The sequence below is a fragment of the Charadrius vociferus genome, unplaced genomic scaffold, assembly GCF_000708025.1.
Source record: "Charadrius vociferus isolate BGI_N301 unplaced genomic scaffold, ASM70802v2 scaffold512, whole genome shotgun sequence".
Classification (NCBI taxonomy): Eukaryota; Metazoa; Chordata; class Aves; order Charadriiformes; family Charadriidae; genus Charadrius; species Charadrius vociferus.
In genome coordinates, this window is record NW_009647050.1 from 175110 (window position 1) to 197048 (window position 21939).

Below are 21939 nucleotides of genomic sequence, written 5' to 3' on the forward strand. Positions count from 1 at the left end.
AATTATCCCAGTTAGAATCTAAATTCATAATAAGATATACATGCATTCAAATTTTGATATTCTTAGCCACTGCCGTGGAAAATAAATTATTTCATTGAGGAAATACATATAAGCAATTTGGCACATCTTTTCAAAGACATAAGAGAGCTGCTAGACAAAGGAACCTGAACATTTAGTTATTTACGTCATGCTACAAGCCAAAGGCTCCAACTAAGCATAGAGCCCTCACTATGTCATTTCAAAACCGCCATTGTGTGGAAGAAAAAAAGGTAGTGTATTGGGCTAATTAAAGTAATCTCAGAGTGCCTGGGACTGAGGCTAAGGATGGATCTCTGAGGCCAGCACCATGCCTCCAGCAATGGTAAAAACCAGCTGTCCAGAGAGGTGCGTGAAAGCAGAGTGAAGAGCTAGCCATACACAGGTCATTTACTCTCCCTGACTCCAGCAGTATGTAAGCTGAAGGATTTCTTCAGATGGATGGTTTCACTCGGTCTAATAGCTCTTGATGGATTTTTCTTCCATGAATTTGTCCAATCTGCTTTTTGAATTCCTGCAAACTTCTGGTATCCAGAACACCCTGTGCCAGAATTCTGCCACTGCATGCTAGGTGAAGAATCCTTTTGGTTTGGTATGAATCTACCAAGAGTTTCATTTTGTGCCCTTTATCACAATAGCAGACTTTATACTGATCATATTTCACAGAACTAAATCACCCACCATTTTTTCCCCCAGTATATATAAGTTTCAGTGTATTTGGTTGTTTCTTATATAGAAACTGTTCCAAACTTCTAATTATTCTAAATATGTCTCTTTTTTTTTCCTCCTCTGATTTTTTTTCTGGCAAAAGTATGTGAATAGTGGAGAGCAACACAGGAAGGAAAGGTGATTTTGCATAACACCACCCACAGCTGGTTTCTGTGAGGTATGAACCAGTTCTTTTTGAAATTTGCCTTCACAAACATGAGAACAAAAGACAGCCAACTCTGCTCCGCAACAAAATCTCTAATTGCTTTTAATGTCAGGTATAGCTCTCTAAGAGCAAAACCCAGGCCGCCAAAAGACACATCTCTCCCCAATACAAACAGCATCTTCTAGCATGTCTCCCTTTGCTTGTGCTTTTTAAGCACACACAGAGAACAAAATGCTTCTACAGATAAGTATTGAGCCACAGACTGCTGAATTCCAACTGTCCCTTCACACTACAACACTCCACAGTGCAGCTGAGAGACTCTCTAGTATTTTCTAATGACGTGAGAGACCTAGAACTTAAGGAGCAGGTATTCAATCCAGATGCACCCTCAGCACTATCTTTATCATTCTCCATCAGCAAAATATGATGTGGAAGGAAAAATAAATGTTTATTTGCCATGTCCAGAAGGCCTACAAAGGTGATAGTCCTCCTCTACCAGGATTATTAGAATCAAATTAGAAAACACGTAATTGTTCCTGCCCAGCTTGTTTTAATGTCAACAGCACCAAGTTTTGATGGGCACATTTGAACTCTTAACTAAAGCTGAAAAAACTGAAGGTGTTGTTCTGAGGTAACATGGCAGGCTGATTTTCCAAACCAAAGGCACTTTCCGTCTCAAAGGAAGTCACCCTGGCAGTTTAAGTCTTGTGTCACAGCCAGAGGCAAACTAGCCTTAACACCAATTATTATCAGTGATGAGAGCATAGTATCACATGCTGAACAGGAAACTACAGTATTAGAATGTACAAGAGTTCACGGCAAAGTAAGTTTCAAAGACACAAGACATGGTATACTCTGTCTGGCTGTACAGCATAAGCTAATCTGTACTTTCTGGTAACATTCTTCAAGATACACTGCATACCGCTACCCTTTATATCCTCCCGGCATATGCCCCACACCGCTGACCTGACTAATTCTGAAGTCCCGTAAGGAAAGATTCAAACTTCTTCCTCCCTTCCTTTCTCACCCCTACTCTCCCTATAATTTTCTAAGAATACAGACTTCAGCATGCATTTAAATTTAAGTAGTGAAGTTATTGATTGAAGATAGTGGAACAGTTTTATTAACAGACTTTCACACATTTTATTGACAAGATGCCTCTAAAGTAGGAATTTACAAATATTTTTATGAAAATCAAAATTCAATAGTTTTAACAGTCATTGTCTCATAGATCAGCATAGAAACATGTAGTTAATTGCTTTATCTTTTCTGATTCATGTTTATATTCACTTGTCTTGCCAATAATAATGGTTACGCAGAAAAGCAGTATCAAGGAAATAACATTTTATAAATTTCAAGTAGCATTTGATAGCTGGAAATGAAGGACATTCTATTGCTTATCAGTAAACCATGAACCTCACTTCGCCCTATGCTTTCTTTTTGTACTTCTGTGAACCAAATTCAGAGGTAAGAGTACATTAGATCACCTTCCCCTAAGAATTCATATTAACAGAAACCGTACCTTTTAAGCAGTATTTAAATCTTTAGCTATTAGCCAAAACAGAAGTTATACTCATCCAAGTATTTCTACAGCAGTGTAAGAGCTTCTACACAAAAGAACTTTACATAATTGTCTTAATTATACAAGAATAAAATACATACTCTTTACAGAAACACAAAAATAGTTAAAACCAGCACTTTCCATCCCAGATCAGAGTCAGGCATCTAAAAAAGCTATCAATTTGTCTGGAATAAATAGTCAGCAATTTTGAAATTTTCCCTGAAGAATAACAATTCCTTTAAAATCCCTGTAAAGGAATAATTATTCCTTCAAAGTTGGGCCCAATGAAAGGTCTAATGAGATTAACTAACATTAAAGTATTAGCTAACAGACAAGGTCAGGCTATTGTGGGTTTACGATCTCCAAAACAGTGCTGGATTCTACCCAGCCCACTTGGAGCACCTACAAGAGCCTGCGCTTGTCTGCAGCCATCCAGGCAGACGTACCCTTAAATGTAATTGCTTCTTCAAAGAACACGTATACTTCAAAACCAAAATTTAAATCTGATTGTTAAAGAAACAACAGCACTAGGTTATTAGCACACCTGCTAATAAATAAAAAACTGTTAAAGCAAGCAGCTTTCATTAACTTACTTTTTCTGTCTGTACTACATGAGAGGTCTACAGGAAGGGACTACTGGTTCAACAGCTGAGTATAAACAAAACACTGAAAACAATGACACAAATACTGAACAGAAGGAATGGTAAATTTTCCTACATCTATTTTAGTTCCATGGATTTGAAATGATAAATTCAAACGTACCCTTATGTCACAATTTCACATGAAAAACACCACGCTTTGCAGTTCACTGTGTAATTACACTCATTAATATTTTTATTCAACATCCACCAAAATGAACAGAAAGAGTTTGGTCCTTATATCTTACTTTTAAAGTAAGTAGTCCCAGTAGTACCTTTTTTTTTTTAAATAATAAAACCAGTTTTACCAACTCAGACAAGTCAATATTTCACTTTTACTTACAGAAACAGTTAAAAAAATTCACAAGTCAGAAACAGTCTATTTGTATGTACAAGTTTGTATGTACATTAAAAACTGCACAATTTTTATAACATGTTTTTTGATGGCTTCTTCACATGTGAAGTGTGTGATAGGATAGCTGTATGTGATGTGTGCATCACTTCAGCAGTGACACACGTAGGTCTCACAATTGTATTGATATCACATTACAGGAGCTTCACAACAGAAGTATTAACCACCGCTGACATAACTGAAATAAAATCTCTCATACAGCCATGCAATAGAATTAAAGGTCTGTTTTTAAGTCCTACATTCACAATGACCTTTTATCCTGATAATTATTTACTAATAAGAGATGGGCTGCTTTACAATAAACTGTCATTCTGGCTTTTTATTTTTGTCTTTAAAAGTTTCACTACAGAAAAATGAAAAGCAGTGATATATCAGATTTAAATGTTTAGTAATAAGCCCAACAAGTTATTCATACTACGTATGAAAAGAATACTGCTGAAAAGATGAACGGGTTTGTGTCAGAGCACCCATAATAGCTGTACTTTAGTTTGGGGGGGTGGGAAGGGAGGGCAAAAAGGCAAACAAAATTACTCACACTTGTATCCAGGCTGCAGATACTGATTGTATCTTCATCTTGAGTACTCTTTTTTCGTTTCTTCTAGAAAACAAAATGAAAAGAAAAGCTGAGTTTTGATGAATAGTACCAGCTACCACTGGCCTGATCCTGAAAGGTATACATAAAGTCATACACGCATATGTACATATGTATATATATAGTTAATTATTTTCTCTCATCATCATAAATCGCCATACATGTGAACATAAGCTCTATCGTCACAAGTTCAAAAGCTACTTATTAGCATATTAGTAAATTAATGTCTCTTTTTCTGCCCAAGGAGAGCTAGGTTGAGCTAAGTTAAGAAACTTATTTTTAACTAAAAGTAACAAGTAACTATTGCATATTGTAACTTGTACTTTGGCACTTGATATTAACTTTTTTAACTAATGAAACTGTCAGAAATCCTATAGTTGGATTTCTTAAAACATACATTCAACAACCTAGTACTGTTCCCAGACAGTCAATATTGCATAGTGAGGATAATCGGTGAAAAGTACTGCAGGACTAAAATTAACATATGTTTGGATTTCAATATTTATGTCAATCAATGTATTCTGCTCTATATTCAGGTTTTGTTTTGGAAAACGGCAAGCTGTCCCTCATGTCATTTCACAGGTTCACCACAAGATTAATCTTCACGCCCTTCAAATAAGTATGAAATTTCATTTAACAGAGCTCTGCATTTTCTACCAGGCCAGGAAGGTTTAGGAAACAAGAGAAGTCAAAGAATACATGATCCTTATTTATCCAGCTGTGTTGTCGTCCACCATCAACTAGAGATAAGCATTCACAGATAATAATAGCTGGGATTTAGTTTCCAGTCTACAGAAATCAAAGATGAGCAGTTTAAAGAAAAACAAAAAACCCCCCACAGATGCCATACAGGGCTCCTATCTTAAGAGATGACCAAAGTTCAGCTACATTGTGCAGGTATTTTTAATTAATAATAATAATAATTTTATATATCTATATATATAAATAAAAATTGTATCCCCCCCCTTCTTAGTGCCCACACCACTAGCTTTTTCTGAAGTCTGGAGGTTTTATTCCACCAAGCCAGCAAACCAACCATTGCATCTACTAGGTCAAGCACATGGTTTCTGAGGACTTTCTTTGACGAATACAGACAAGGAATATTTATCATAAAATCCTGAAGTTTTTATTTCATGCTATTTTAAAATGAAACTGTGTGGAAACTTTTTATATTTACTCACTAGTTTTCAGCCTATCTTTGACTTGTGCAACCATCTTTAAATACAAAGTAGCTATTTTTTAGGAAGTAACTTGTCTCACTGTTTTCTGGAAATAATAATTTTAAAGTCAAGAACAGCTGTGTTTTAACACCGTTCTTACTCAGAAACAGAAACTGAATCATGAGTTCTCTAACCACATTACACAATGAGAAGCGTTTTATGAAAAGTAATTCTTCACCCTCAGACTATTCACAATCAAATCCCTCTTACCGTTAGAGTACAGATTTTTAGCAACAAAAGACAGAATAGAACACAGAAATTTCTGGACCAGACCCCACTGAGCAACGAACAGAAATATCTGAAATAATACTGAGTATATTTGTTTATGCTGTGTTTAATAAGGTGGGGGGGGGCAGTCCACAGGATAAACTAATCTGAATTATTATCCAGGTATTCCAGGCTTAGTCAATATGAATTCATGATGAAAAACACAGAATGGGGATGAGACCTGTAAAGCCTGTACTATGCCCAGAGGATAACATCTCCTAATATCCTAGTGAACATGTTGCAGATTATTCTTCAAGCCTAACTAGACTTCTGTAGATACAAATGCATGTATCCTTTAGTTTTCTTCAAAAAAATTATATATTGATTCTACTTAAGTCAATAGGAAGTCTTTACTTTGCAAACACGAAATTACAAAACTAAAAGGTACCGTCCCCCACACGCAGTGGACACAGGTTAAATCAAAATGAAGGGTGTCTATATTTGAAATACAAATTTCTATAAGAGAACTGTAAATCGAAATGGTGTATGGATCTGGTATACTGGAATCTATACTAATGGTGATTCTGGTGTATGAAACGATGGGATGCAACTGCATTCACAGCTTGTGTTGGTTTAAGTCTGACACCTTTAGTTATGGAAGTATAAAAATGGTGTAAACCTAAACCTAAGTCTGCAAAATATTAGAGTAAAAGTTAATTCCAAAATAATCATCATAGTAATACAATAAAAAGTATTACTCCATCACCAAAAAAAAAGGATAAAGAAAAAAATTAAGTTAGGTGTATGTGTTCCCAATACTCTGTAGACAGGTCAAATTAAAAAAAAAAAAGTCTCTAAATATTATGCATTTTGGAACTGTAACAAATGTATTCTGTAATGGAATAGATGCAATTTCATTTTTAATGGAATGTGACAAATGACCACACACACAACAAATGGGTAGGTGCTTTGTTAAATAGCTGATTAAAAGACTCTTACTGGTGGTCACATGGCTACAGATTAACACAGAAAGTGGCATTTCCAACACAGGCCAACTCTAATGAGCGGATTGAGACTATAAATTACATAATGGGAACTCGAAGGGGACAGGACATCCTGTTGCTGTAGAAGGAAAGTTATACAACAACAACCGTGTGGGCTTCTGACTCCCACGTTCAAAGTGGGTACATGGGTCCGAAACGCAGAGGTATGACGGCCAAAGCAGTGTCCGTGGCAATGCGGCTCAGGTCGAGCACAGCACAAAACGCAGGTAGTGGTAAATATTAACAGGCTTATCCTATTTAGAGACCACCTCTTGTTATATAACTAAACCTCAATACATTCCTGAGGAACAAATCAGTACTGTGATGTACACACCAAAAGGGATGAAGAGACAGGTAAATTGTACAAAAAGCAATTACATATTGAATGAGTCTGGGACAGCCCCCACAAAGTGGGTGGAGCTTGCTCTACCTTAACCACGTTGTGCTAATCAAAGGATCGCTCCTCACTTTATTTTAGCTCTTCTACTTACTGAAAAGTATCACACAGAGACAAAAATAATCTACCTAAGAGCCTGTATATTATACTATTCATGTTACCTGGAAGTTTGCAAGTATTATACTATTTATGTTCTTTGAATATTTGTCCCAGCAGCTACGCAAAACAAGTCATTTCATACAGAAATTGTTAAATATCAACCACTGCAGCTAAGATTAATGTTTTAATTTTCTAAGAGTTTCAAGGGCTATCATCAATGGGGTGGGAATGGAACGCCACAGAGAAAAAAAAAAAAAATCCAATAATTGAGCTACCAGATAAATTTCTTTGCCCATAATAAGCAGATTAGAAGCAAAGATTGCAGTAGATATTGTGCAGGGAGCATAAGGCGCTCATTAAATTAATCCCTGCTCTTTGTGAGCATGTTTTACCCAAAGGAGTTACAAGTCCTGTCTTGGTTGCCATAGAAGAACGCAGCTGACCTCTGAATCTCTCATATTCCAGAAAATTACCCCTTAAATGTTGCTCTCCACTTTTAAATCACACAGCACATCAACTAACACAAACTTGAGTCCATTTTGATCTCCACAGTTTGGTGTGTATTCCTTTCACAAAAGATCCTAGAAATACAGATGAATCCAGAAGAATTATTATGTGATAAAGCATTGTATGTATTACACGCATTCAGAGTGGTATAAAGCTTCACTGCAAGGCCAAGGATCTTTGACAAAACTCATTTAGAACCCAAATACTGAAATCAGTTAAGTGGCATATTAACAAAAAAGTTGAACTTCCTCAGAGAATTTAAGTAAGCAGTGCTCTTGAGCGCTTCAAATATCTATTGCACATATTGCTTGAATGACAAATAAACATAGCAAACAATTCCTAACTGCATCAGATCATCTTACAGTAGATTTTTCATATACCCACTTATATTGTCACGCAAGACTATGGCAAGCCAAAAACCACAATGTGTGAATCTTTATTCAGCATGACACCTGCACTGGCCCAAGCGTAGCACTAGAGAGAAAGGACTGATTTCTTAATTCCAGTGTATTACTTTGCACAGTAACTAGTTCCTGTTAATATTTCTTAGAATTATCTATGGCTGTAGCCATAATAAAAATTAATAGCTTTTTTAGGACTTATGGCTTGAAGAGGCATGTGCAATAGCGAGAAGGAAAGCCCACTCCAAGTGGGCCATATTAAGATGACATACACTAATAGTAAGTCCATGAGTTTACCCATGCAGAGAACTTACAGAAAATTGCAAAAGATTTAACCACAAACATGTCAAGGGATAGAAATGTTGAGGCCCTTATGGATACCTGAGCACATCTGAATTATATATATACACAAGTTATGTTCCTTACCTGTGTAATACATAACCACATTCTGACATACTGCATATGCATGTTGTTTTATCAGAACCATGTCCAGTTAGAGATTGTATCAGGTTTCGTTTCATTAAAATCCAGTAAGAAGCCTCAACATACTACGAATACTATGAAACAAGAAGGAAGTTGTAAGACACATGACCATTAGTGTGCCCTGTCTTTGTACTTAGGAAGCACATTAAAGCCATTAAGATGAATATTCCTGGAATTTTAAACTGAGCTATCCAATTAGAACCCACCCCTATTTTGAATTCAGAGTAATAATATGAAAAAAAATAGAATTAAAAGGTAGTATGCTATCCTTACAATAGACATGATCCCTCATTATCTCCAGTGTATATTAGTTACATGAGGAATGCCATACTGCAGCATCTTATTAAACGCAAAATACTGTGATTGCTCCATATCATGCTATGAGCAATGGACAAACGCCACCTGCTATCTCACTGCAGAGTAATTCTTCATTAGAATTTGTATTTACTTGAAACAAACTGAATTGAAAATTTTAATGAAGCAGTTTACCTTGCTGGGAAAAAAGGACAGCTTGCAATGCTTTGATAACCCCCCTCTCCTGCACAATATTCATAAACCTTAAGAAAAGGTCTGCGTTAAAAGAGTATACCAGTAACACAGTATCTATTCTGAAGAGAGACATGTCTGCGTTCTCTGACTGACCACACAGATGCACTACCCACATCTGAATGTGTACCTCTAGACTGAAAGACATCGTCTATCAGATTTGGCAGATTTTTTTGTCTTTTGAAATACATTTTTTAAAAAAATTAAGTCAGTGGACCATGATGTCTGGGTACATAACAAGTCTGAATCTTGATCCACGTTTGTGATACTGTTGCCGAAAAGGCTGTAATTACATCCATAGTTACAGAGACAGAACACTTCCTGGTCTTAATATAGCAGGAAAGAGTTGTTCTTAATAATTATCTCACAGGAGATGAGAAAGTAAGAGAACCAATTATATATTAAAGCAGTGATCTAATTAAATGAATTAGAGCAATAAGACATTGTTATAGGAAGGCTGGATTAACATCCTCTCTCCGTCACAGGGTTTTAGCTATCAATACCAGAGATTTATATTTTACCACCTGGGAGATGAAATGCAAAGATATAGAAAAATAGCTTGGTTAAAAAAAAAAAATAATAATCCTGTGATGGGGAAAGAAATGCTTTTCAGAGGAATCGCTGACTTTTGCTAACTGATCTATCCATTCTAATTGCTTAGAAATTGTCTACACACAGACTGGCATCAAAATAAATAGTAGTTCAAGACAACACATTTGCGTGGGCACATAATACCCTTAAACCTTCTAAGTCATAGACAGACTTATTTCAAAACAAAACACAAAACAACTTACTTTTTAAGCCCTTTTTTCATACAGAAATCCATTTAACAAATGAAGATCTGTTCAATCTACCAAAACAGACTTTCTCCATCCCGCAAAACAAAAAGTCCAAAAGAAAGAAAAATTGAAAACCATTTAATCATTCTGTATTTCAAATTGTTTTCATATCTAAAAATCTTAGTTTTTCCAGAACATAGGGCATACTTCAACACTACTAATGGGAAGAACTTTGTGAAAAACACAGTTCTAATATATGATTTAAATAAATTTAAGTAGGTAGATGTGCATATATACACACACAGATATATAAAAATATAATATATATGTCCATACACTACAACATGTTCTACTACGGTTCATTTGACTGTCTTATTAAGATTTTGAGGGAGGGAAGTATGCGATGAACTAAAAAATTATTTGGGTAAACGTTGTTAAGTCTCAGTTAAAGAAACAATTTTCCATACCAGTAATAATTCAAAGTTTTGTGATAAGGATTTCTAGGTGGCAAAATGCAAGTTAACATATTTTTTTTGCGAAGTTCAATAACAAGGGCAATTGTGGACTCCCAATCCCAGTTCTCATAACAGAACGTCCCCACACACCGCATTTTCAAAGGAAAATATTTAAAAAGGCATGAATGTAAACATATTTTACGCCTCTATCTTATATGTGAATGATTTCCTAATTGATTGCCAACTTTTATGAAAGAAAGTTTACTCATGAGTAATGACCCAATGAATGCCTTCATTCATTAATGTACAAACACTGCATTTTTGCTAAGTCTGTCCTATGTAATACAAGTTTAATCAAAAAATACACCCATCCCCCCCAATTCAACAAAAACAAAATTTGCAATAATACAGAAAAGGCAAAAACATTTAGCCCACAAAATTTTTTATCATTTTTGCTGGTGAGGAAAAGGCAGGAAGGGATTCACTGTTTGAGCTTTTATGATCCTCTCCAGTTTATGGTACACTATTATCAAGGACAACCCAAAGGACAGTGTCTCTATCAGACAGAGGTAAAAACCAAAACCAACCAAAGAAAAACAATTTGAAGACATCAGGTATAGTAAAAAATATTAATAAAAATCCAAAAGGGATTCATGTGGAAAGAGGGGAGAAAAAAGATACTTAACAAAAAGTGAAATATCATAGGCCAGAAAAGGTTCAAGCCCCACTCCAAAGGGTGGACCGTGTCTGCATGAAAAGCAGCTCTACTACGTAATTTTTTAAATTTAAAAAGCAATCAGTATGTCCTTAGCCAACTGAGAGCTCTCTCAATCTACAAGGAACCTTCACATCGAAAGCCCGATGACAGCCTTCTGCAACAGGAATCACAGTCAATGTTTAAATGGCTGGGAATAAGGCAGGGATATACCATCACTTTCCTTCTATAAAGACATCAAATCTCAACAATAATCCAGACCTTCATGTGAATTTCTACTTGCACTGTTTTTATACAACGTTCCTTCAAAAAATACAGTTAGTTTGTAAACTCTCTTGATATGTAAATCATTTATATCAGCAAAATCCACATGTATATAACTCAAATATACTAGCGATTCTAAGCACCCATCTAATTCTTAAATACCTAGCCTGTACAGAAGCTGGTAAGTTCAAAAGAATATTCAGATGCTACAATTCTCACCTTTTTTCCTTTGTAGTTTATCAGTACTTCCACACCCCTCCATAACACGTTGATCCCTCTTTTAAAAAAGCCCTGAAAAATTCCACTTGCCAAGACCAAATTTATTCCTTTAATGACTGCAAAACATCCACCTGCTATTGCTTCTATAAGATCTGTTTTAAGTTTTTACTGTTTCCATTTCAAATCGCATTCAAATGATCTCAAGGGTATCAAGCTCCCAGTTAGTTATATCAGAGGATGGAGGATTCAGAGTCAGGACAGAGTCCAGTGATGAGGCACAAACAGTATAAAACAGATGTTAAAAGGTATGTAAGAAGTGAGGTAGGATAAAAGAAATAATGACAAACTGGACTGGGAGGAAAGTATTTCAATTCTCCAGACTAATTTAAAACATTTCCAGAAGTTTCACAGATGACACAGCCAGAAAACTAAAAAGTTAAACTATTTCCGATTAGAAGATAAGCGTTTTGGTCTTCCTAATACAACAGGGGGAAATTCTGACTAAATGCTTCAACATTTTTCTCACCTGCTGTTATCACTCAGTTAACAAAATATGCCTCAGATCCAGCTTAAATTGGGTATAAAATTACTAGGCAAAAGATTAATAACCTTCTATCTCAAGGTTAGCTGAATAATCGCTAATTTAACATTTCCTGCCGCAGGTGGTGGGTATAACGTGACAAAGCAGGCTTCAGAAGTGAACTAGAAGAGGCAGCAGCGGTGTCACATTTCCCAGCTTCAAGCCAGAACACTCGTGATACTGAAACAAGAATAAGCCTCACATAGGATTACCCATTTTCCATCTTATCACATTACTGTTGCACTGACATTCAAGTGTCTAAGATGAAATAAAGGTACAGATGCCAAAAAAAACCAAACCCAAAAACCCAAAAAACTTTGGCCTGGCTGATAACAATGCACAGTTCTAGAAAGAAGTCCATATAGAGGGAGACCATGTCATTACAAACATCTCTCTCCACAATAACCAGCTAGAAACCTCTGCTTTTCCTGTTGAATATGGCGCTCCTCCTAAGTTTGGTTCAGAGCTACCAACTACAATTTCACCAACAAGTGATAATTCATTCCCTGGTTTAAGCTCATTCAGAGAGATGAATCTCCTGCCACCTCTTCAGGCCAGCCCTCTTTTAACTTTACCACAGCCTACCACTCACCTTCACCCCAGCGCCATCATTCCTCCCTTCCTCCCTCTCCCTTCCATGGCCATACCACCGACAATTCTAAGAGCCTGAAGGTATGGGAAGACAACAGCATTTTAAAGCAAGTTTTTCCAGAGAACAGGCCCTTTTTTTTTTTTTTAAGTCAAATGATGCATCATACATGCTTTTGGGGACCATGACTTCAGAATACTGAATTCTAATACAAAGTTTAAAAATAAAGAACAGAAGTTGTTACCTTACATTCCAATACCACAGTTCTTTATGTTATGTTGGCAAAAATAACTTGCTTAAGCCCGGAAGAGAACCAAAAATTCCTTAGTTTTATAATAAAACTGGTTTCTGTGTATATTTCCGCTGCCCTCTACTGTTCAGAATACCAAAGACATTACAGGTTTCTTTTTCCCAAGAGTGACACAAAAATCTAAACAAAAGCTTCATTCCTTTAGAGGGAGAAGCAGGCAGAGATGACCGGATTGCACAGTTTACACCGAGGCTGGTACAAAGCTTTGCCGCCTGTTTCTCACTCCGCACACGTCCAGGCCGGCAGGCTCCTTCTGTACTGGTGTTAGTAGTGGAACTTGCTCCTTCTTGATGTCCCGAGCAGAACAATCAAATGGAAAACCAGACTGCTCCAAGTGTGTTACACCACAGCAGAAAACTCCAAAATGGAGGTGAGGTCATCTATGGCACCTCAGATTTGCTACTGAAACTCTGGTATCTAAGCACTTCTGAGGAGTCACTCACATCTCTGCCAGGCAACATGGCAGCTCCTTTTCACCTTCCTCTGAGCAGAGCGAGCAAGCTTTACTTCTGCAGTGCTTATTGTGATGGATTTGAGATTTTCCGGTCAATGTAATATAAAATGAACACTGAAGCGAACAATGAAATGAAAGTTATATTCAATGTGTTTAACATTAACAACAGGAAATGGGTGTGCATGTACGGGATGCTGTAAGGACAAGGATCAGCAGAGCTTTGTTTGAGGACTGGTATTTATTCTATCTTTATTTAACCTTCTTCCTTCCCCTTTTCGGAAGATGGGGGAGGGTATCAGTCACTGGAATCTAGCAGAGAGTTAAACATGCTGAAACTTTTTCACAGTTTACTGTAAATTCAGATAAATAAGTCACATACTTTTATTTCTTTCTCCACAGGAGTTCTTTTCTACATGAATGAACAGCAGTCTTTATTATATAATCCTTTCTCAGTCAGAACTCAGACTGCTACATAAATTATACCTTTAATTAACACTAACAATCAATATCTAAGGATTCTAAATTCACCTAGCATATAAATGAAAACTAAGATGCACTTTAAAAGAGTCCATACACTATTTCGATTCATCTTGTGGTGTTCTCACAAACGCTTGCCTGGATTCCTCTGCCTTTGGCAAGCTGACGTGACGAAGCTGCAGTTCCCAGCCTTGTGCGCTGGTGCTGAGGGAGTTTATTACAGGTCTAGTTGTAAAAGCAAGAATAATCAAAGTCAGGCTATTTTAATGCTCTAACTCTACCCTTAAGGGCTTTGTGCATTTGGGAACTTCCTCTGACTGGACAGCAACGACCTGTACTTGCTGCAGCTGACCATTTAATCACAGCTGTCAACCACCACTTCTGGTTCCAAAACTGCTACATCTGTGTATGTAAGAGGTATTACTTCTCTTCTTGGAACAGAAACCACAATAACATTTTCTCACTTGAAAAGCAGATTCATTCAAATGACACTGTATCATTATTTTTATTATATTATTTATTTTTTCGTTTTGGGGTTCTTATTGTTTGTTTGTTTTTAAGAATGTCAGGAATCTAACTGAGCTCCTCATTGTAAAAGAGAGCTTGGACCACTGATGCTGTGCACAGCGCTGGAACCACATGCAGCAGAATGAAACAATTTCTATAAACTAGGTCTCCATGTGGCATTCAACTGGCTTACTTTTGCCTAAACCGCAGTCTTCCCTTATTGTTGTAATACTCTCCTGGTAGTCTGCCCTCCCCCAGCCTCCTGCATTCAGCATCCTTATGCTGCTGTACCTTTAAAACCACAGGTAGGGTCCTGCTTTTGATCTGAGCGCCTCAAGTGCTCTTCTTCAGCATCACACAGCTTAGATAAAATGGCTGCACCCAAAATGGATTTTTCTGCAGATATAAACAATACTACTTTTGCTAAAATTACATGTTGCTATGTGTAATTTTGGGTTCACTACATATAAACACGCACACAAACACTTAAGCCCCATCTCTCAGGAAACAAGGCTTATATGGTATTGGTGGAAAGCCCTATGACTCCTCATTCTTGAGTTTGTTCTTTTTTTAAAATAAAAAAAACCCAACAAAAAAACCCCAAAACAAACCCACAAACTTGTTGCCCAGTTACAACTGAAATTGACAAAGGGATAAAGACTTCAATCATTTTGGACAAAGCATACAGGAGACAGAATTTGCACTGAACATAAAAGTTTTCATTGTGAGCTCCGCAGTATCAGCAGACACCAAACAATCTGTGTGACTTTACATCACAGCCAAACATTCATCTCCACAGTGTTCCATGAAAACCATGGCATTTATTAGTTTTCTTCTGCTATAAATTTTCAAGTGAATGATATCTAAAACACATATCCACTGCAAATATGCATATCAAGTACATCCCCAAAGACTACACCAATTTAACACTAAGGCAGTTAGTAATCACCAGTCTCCTCCTTAAGCCATTTCATAAAAACTGAGAATTCAAATGCATAACATCTATTAAACTAGTTTTCACTAATTGAATAGCTCTTCATTTCTCTGACAGTCTTAATAAACTTTCTGAGCCTGTTGCAATTTTGATTTACTTTCTTAGACATTATTTAAGCCAGAACTGCATAAAGTATTCCTGATAACATCTTAAAAACATGTGCAATAAATTTATCACAGACCCTTTTTCACTATTGAAAATTGTCAAAGGAAACGTAAAAAAAGAAAAATATCCCAATTAACAATCTCGTCTTAAGCTTCAGTATACTTTCAGCACATTCTCCACTGCAAATCCAAGACCATATAGGCCCTTGCACACATCCCTGACGTGCTTGTCTCACGCTACAGGCTCCCACCTTTATCACGTTTCTAAGAACTTCGAAGTACAGTTTCATTCAACATACATGCAAGTATTTTGAAATAACTTCGCTTCTTAAATAAGAGGAAGCTCTCTAGTTTTCCAACGAGTGGAAGGATGCTGCAAACTGGGACTAGAGCTGCAAAGTTAGAGGTCAGATTTGTACACTTGTGACCCTAATGAGCTACTCTTATTCACATATTAACAGCCCAAACCCAAAATCCCACACATATCATTAAGAACAATCAAGTATTAAATGCTAACCACTGCAACATGTAAAACAGGTCAATTATGCTGAAAAGTTTGAAGTGACAGCGTAAAACAGGTCAATGTGTACAATGTAGCTCTTTCTAAATTATGCTGAAAAGTTTGAAGTGACAGATTTTAAAATATAATTGTATACTCTCTTCTGCAGCTTCATTAATGTTACAATCAGGAAGTGTTTCCCCTCAAAATATTTAACCTAAATCTCCCCTGCTATGAAATAAGCCCACTTATTCCTGTGCTACCTTTGGCAAACACAGAGAAAAAGCACTAACTTTATAATCATCTCCACACACTCAGAGACAAATGTATACTTGTACCTTATATCAAGTCTTATTTCTCGACACACAACGTGCCAAATCGTTTGAACTTTCTTCATAGGCTGCATTTCTACAGTTATTATTAATCTTGCTACTTTTCTGTCCACATCTTTCCAAAGTGCAATGTCTAAAACCGCACCCAGTTTGCCAGGTGATACCACATCCATATGCTGCAGAGCAGAATCATTTTGCACTGTAAATACACTGTAAATATGATCTGTTACAGTTTTCACTTTGACAATGGATAGACTTACGCACATAGATATAGATGTTCCCACTTAAACACTGGCATCAACCAAAAATCCTTATTTTCACACTAGGAGACAGAGGCAGAGACGTTTACACATGTATGATAAAAAAGCAAAACCAAAAACATTAACCCACTATCCTGCAGCAATAAACTCCCAATACATAGAGAAAAACAAAGCGTCCTCCATGCCATTGGGAATATCAGAGTATATTATCTAAACTTTCAACAAATTTCTTTCTTTACAGAAGGAAACATTCCTGATGGTTTCATTAATAGCCAATTTTACATCCTGTCATGCTTGGAAGCAATATCTGTGCAATTTCAACTTACTACAATGCCACACAAGCAAACAATAAAAAGTGACTCAATCTCAAACTTACACTTACCTGATGATGCACAAAAAAGCAACACCACACCATGAGGTACTTTGTATTGTACTCAGATTTTAGCACGTTTCTTAATCTCTGGCGTGACAGCGAAAAGTCTTTGCTACAAAGGAGTCCCTGTGTCTCTCCTTCAGTTTTTGGCAGGAACTCCTCCCCGTGCAGCCACACAGTTTGCTCTCGCTTCCTGTCATGTAGTGTACTAGAAGTGTCAGAAGCTGAGTGACATGCATTGTCCTCTCTAGCTCTGTTGTGGGTTTCCCTCACAGACTGCTTCAAATAATATTTGAAACAGACAAAAGTGTTTTAAAAATTGCTAACAAGTGAATGGCACGGATACGGGAAAAGGTAAAGACATCATTAATGTGTTTTAAAGTAGTAGGTAGTTCTTTGGGGGCTTTGAGACTGAGTTACTGAAACGCAGTCCACCTCCTGCCTGTGCAATTCTCTGGCTTAAACTGTAGCAACGGGCTTCAAACTTGAGGGCAGACAACTATCTCCAAATGTAGATGCCTCAGAAAACAAAACACATGGCAGGCACTCGGTAGAACTTTTTAAAACTTAGTTCACAGAAAACTTTCAGTATTTTAGAAATTCAGGGTTGTGCTTAACAGGAGTTCTGAAATTAACATAGGCATAACGGTAAGAACTCAGCACAGAACATTTTAGAATCAGCCCAGAATCAAGGCCCAAAGTCAAGCTTGGCAGAGCACCCAAATTCTGCATGTGAGAACATGTCAAGGAAGTGCAAAGTTCCATGTTATCCCTGGTAGTCTGATATAACTGATGAAAGAAACACCGTTTTTGCTGATGCTTCGTGAATCTAGATACGCAAGCCTTGAGCGACTGCACACGACAAAACCCGGAGAATCTTCATTTCACTGGAGTTTGGAAAGCTATATACCTTAAGGATCAAGAAAGCATTCAACTTGAAGTTATTGCTGCCCTGAAAGTATCAAACAATACTGTTGCTATACCGATGACATAAAATTTCCCAGCCCGCTGAAATTTCAGAACTGTAGATCTCCTCCCAGACACATACACACTGACCATCAACGTGACTGAGAACCTGAAGTCAGTAAACATCCAGGATTAGGTTCCAGGCTCTTAATTCAAACTGCAAAACATAATATTTCCTTGAGAGCTCTCATATTTGCATGCCAAATCCTTCTTTGGACAAGCATGCCAGTGAGACCGACCTGCTAGTAATGAGAGTCTTCAGCGGACTCTCTCAAACTGCCAGCTAGGTCACCAGCACTTTCTAGTCCATATTTTCCTTGAATGTGTACTCAGTTAATTCCCTCATTTGGCCATCATATCAAGTTACATCAATTCCAGGTAAGAAACGATAAGTTTCATGAGATGCTCATCTGCAAGTTATCAAAATACGTAACTTATCTCACATTATATTAAATTTTTTATTTGCATATGATTCATATATGCCAGTTTCAACCTGCATTTGAACAGCCCTCTTCAAAATCTAGACATACACAGATATCAACTTCCCTTAGCTAAAGTTAGCAAGAAAACAATACAGAATATTCACCCCCAAAAATGGAATCCATAATCATCACAAGTGATTGAAACACAGTGCTTTATATGGCAAGTAAAAATGAGTAATTTCAAGTGGCTTTCCTCCATCTTTCCTGCATCACAAACTGAATTAACTATTTGGGCAAGTGGAATTTGTTCTCAGAAACTAGTAAAAAGAAAATATTGAAAAATCTATGAGATTTGGTTCTTTTTTAAAGCTTACGTGGACTCTAATGTAAAGAACAAGTGCAAACAGTAAAATCCTGGAACTTCTCTAATCCTTTGTACACACATTGCAAAAACACAGCATAAAGTTGCTTGAGTGCTTATCTTTTAAAATATTTTATATACATTTGTAAGATAGTGCATTGTTCGTTTTAGAAGACTTACTAATTAGTCATATCTGAAGACTGTATATGTTCCTACGACTATTCCAAAGAGACTATTTTGTTTAAGACTTGAGTAATAATTGTGTGAATGGAAAAGTTCAGGCAAGTATCCATAACGGACAAAGAGAAACAGCTGAATATGTTAGTCAACTGTTTCATTTTAACATTCAAAAAAATCAAGTTTTCAGTTAAATAAACATAAGATGAACACATTCTTGTATACACACACACACAATTACTTCAGATACCCTGCGTCCTTACACCTCACTCTTGATCTGTCCCTGTCCTGTTCAATCTTTTGTGACTTACTCAGATCTACTGACACTGGGTTGTTCTGCAAAATTTTGCGTATTTCCAGTAGGCAAGAATGTGAAAATAAATTTGCATTTGGGTAGCAAGCAAACAGCAATTTGAACTTCATTTTTAAAGAAAACAGGTCTTTAGTGAGCTGGCACAATCTTTCATCAGTTCAAAACTCAATTAGAACAAGAAGTTTCTGCTGAGCTTGGTGGAAGAAGAAAAAAGGTGAAACTGGTATCAGTCAGCAACCAATTCCTTTGGCAAGAGCCATCACTTCTCATTGCAGACAGAAAATACTAATTTAAAGAATCTTCAGGAAGCAGACATTTTAAGTCAAGACTAAAAATAATTACTCAAGTATTTCCCTTTTAGGATACTGCAAATGCTGTTGGCCTGTCTTCCCTGCCTAAGATGAGCTAAAACCAAATCTAGCTGCCTTCCTTTCAGACCCTTCCAGCAGAACTCAGTTTATTTTTCAAAGGAAATCCATATAAATTCCATATATAAGCTTGGAATTTTTTTCAAGGATTCTTTCCTTTCTCTCTATTAACTTGTCATTAGGCTGTCATTATATCTAAGTTATTTCTTAAACAATCCTTCACCCCATCACAGGAAATCCTAATCCTTTGCTATCAGAATTTGGCAATCCCTCACCCAGGCTCATATATAGAGGTGTAAGTTTTTGAATGCTATGGTTTTCATAGGCACCAAAGATGAAGTTAGGTAAGCAGGCATTTTTCAATCAGATTTCCTGGTAACATTCCGATTTCCATATTCCGTTTCCTGGAGACCACAACATGCAAAGACTATAACTTGCTATGCTTCTTTATATTCGCATTTGCGTTATTTCTTAGGTCACCTTCTGCCTCAGTAGCCATCAGAATTTAAGAAGGCAGAGCTAGAACCTACATATATTGTAAAGACCCACACAAGTACCAAGGAAGGAAATCTAAGACAGCATATCTAGATTCCAGGCAGCAACTGCCTCAAAAGATTGAGATCAAGAAATCATGATTGCAAACTCAAAATACATAAATATATGAAAGCTGCTCATTCGGTCTCTGTGCAGCTATAGCAGTGCTGCTGAGTCCAATGAAGTAACAAAACATGAAATGAAACAAGACAGCACCATGAACGCAGGATCAAATAGCCAGAAACATGCACAAAATTGTGGGTAAAAGGAATTAAAATATTACTATAATGTTGGTTTACAGGAATAGAGAATGAACATAGGGTATTAATGATTTAAACAATAAATAAAAAATCTGACAACACTTTGAGGAACTTTCCTGCCTTAATATTCTCAAAGCCCAAAGCACTGGGGCAGCATAAGGTTAAAGTCTGTACAAAGTTTATAAAAACAAGCACATGATAAGTCTTTATTCAGACAGTATACAGCCAGCTTCCAAGTATCTTCTGCTGGCTGATCTTGTCAAAATGATAGCAAAGTGCAAGCAAAACTCCCTAAGCAGTTTCACTGCTGCTTTCATCTCTAAAGTTCTTAAAAGTAAGGAAATTAAATAAATAAATAAAATCATTCTCTCAGGGCAGTATCCTACTGCTGCAACCAGGGTTTTCAACTGTACAACTAAAGGGAATGTACACGTCTGAAGTACTGTGGCAGAAAGACACCTAACACTCCTTTTTCCCATCCAGAAGCCCAAGCAAGTTCAATGCCGATTCACAGGCAGCCACCAGGCCAGTCAAAAAAACCTGCAGCTATCTCCCTCTTTTCAGAAACTGTGTTGTAACAGGGCTGACTTCAAACCTTGTGTGGCAGCCAGCACATTCTTTGATTTACCTATTGATAATAGCGGAAAGCCTCTACAAGGTTGGCATTTGATATACGTTTACTATTGGATATTTAAAACAAAAAGTTACTGAAAATAAATCCTGTTACTCAGAAGAAAGATATCAACCTATTTAAATATTCCTTAAAAAACCAACCATACAAGCTTTAATCTATCTCAGTAGGTGACAGTGGCATGAGGAAAGCAACTTACTCGGAGAATTAAGCTATGAGGCATCTCAAATTTTTGTGCAAATAACAAGGTTGTGTACTCTTCAACAAAATATTATGACAAGTCAATAAGAGGTCATAAGAATTTAATTAAACAGGAGAATACACAAAAGCCTCCATGACAGTAATCCTTAAGAGAGGACATACTGGTTTCAGTCCTGCTTTTGTACCTCCTACAAGATACTTTCACAGCACATACTGACATCACTCCTTGGATTGCCTTTGACAGTACTTTATTTAACTGAAATTTCTGGCATAATGCCTCACAGGCATGAACACTGTCCTTTACCTAACTGGTACCTGCTGTGTCAACTGATCCCCAATTCTGTAGTTACAACCAAGCAGAGATCCAGAGGCTTGACCTGGCTCCTTCTAAGAGCCGGGAGAGAAGCTCACTGGTAGCAAATTCTCTGCGAGGCTTCCAAATTTGCCCATCCCATCTCCCATAGTACAAACTATCCCAAGTTTGTCATTTCTCACATATACATCCAAAGATAACAATTTGCAGAACTCTGAGATGATACTTCCCAGAATGCGAAAGATTCTCATCAGTTTCTGAAGCTATTAGAGTTGCGAGAATAATTTTTATCATCGCTTATATAACTGTAGTAGCCCAGGAACAAGTGTCACACCAAACTGCACCAGTCACTGCCCAACTGGGCACCCTCAGAAAGTGCTGCAATTCTCCTCTCCCATCTTCTTCCAGTATCCTTCCAGTCAGGGCGTGCAATCTAACTCTTATGATTGGTATAACTGCCCTCATT